The sequence below is a fragment of the Triticum aestivum genome, chromosome 5A (assembly GCF_018294505.1).
Source record: "Triticum aestivum cultivar Chinese Spring chromosome 5A, IWGSC CS RefSeq v2.1, whole genome shotgun sequence".
In the NCBI taxonomy this organism is placed as follows: Eukaryota; Viridiplantae; Streptophyta; class Magnoliopsida; order Poales; family Poaceae; genus Triticum; species Triticum aestivum.
In genome coordinates this window covers 151787189-151788202 of record NC_057806.1, presented here as the reverse complement: position 1 = coordinate 151788202, position 1014 = coordinate 151787189, and positions in this window count along the sequence as shown.

The following is a 1014-nucleotide window of genomic DNA, read 5'->3' as shown; positions in this document are numbered from 1 at the left end:
CTGGCAGAGGAGGAAGGCGACAGGGGAGGCGCTGGTGGGCTGGGCCGGCCAGGGGGGGGGGGAGCTGGCCGGCTCGTGGCGCCAGGTAAGCTGGGCTTCTCTCTCTCTTTTTTTTTATTTACTGTTCTGTTTTATTTTTTTTATTTCTACAATTTGTTTTTGATTTGTTTTAATATCAAATCATTTTATAAAATCCTGGAAATAATTATGGGTGCTTCCTGAATTATTCCAGTGACCCTTATCAATTTCCAACATTTATTTGAGCATTTAAATTATTTATAATATTTAAATGCCCAAAGTCAAATACAATATGATTTAATTCAGTGACCAAATATGCCCTGCAAAAATATAAACCATTTTTGGTAGATGCTTCCACCTCAAACCAGAAATGTTGAACATTTTTAGAGGACATTTTGAGTTCAATAAAAAGAGTTTTATTTTGACCCTAGTTGAATTCATTTGGTGTTAGGGCTTAGTCCATCCCCATCTCAGGTTTAATGAAATTTAAACATGATGTAACACCCTAATGCATGCACTAGACATTGTCAGAACTAGGGATGTGACAACTCACCCCCACTAAACAAGAATCTCGTCTCGAGATTCAAGCGTAGGGTAAGGTGAAGGGGTAACGCAGACTAGTATAATCTTCACGATCCAGGGTGCACTTCAATTGAACGTTGATTTATTCACCATCATTGTCTTGATGTCTTGTTTTGAGAAATCCTGCCAACGTGACATGGAGGGAAGAAGGAGACTTTAGAAGGGTCGATCTTCTTGAAGATCGAACAACTCACGGAATGAGACATAGCAACATCTCTTGAGCTGGGAGACGAAGCACAGATTTGAAGAAATGGAGTGGAACAGATGACGAGGGTTCGCTAGGTGGACCACAATTCCACACCTAAGAAGGTGGTAAACGATTGTCCACGTAGCGAGGAGTTGAGTTGCCATGATACCACAACGAAACATCCTGGAGAAGGGTGATTCGTAGATTATTATCTTAAGTGGCAAAAA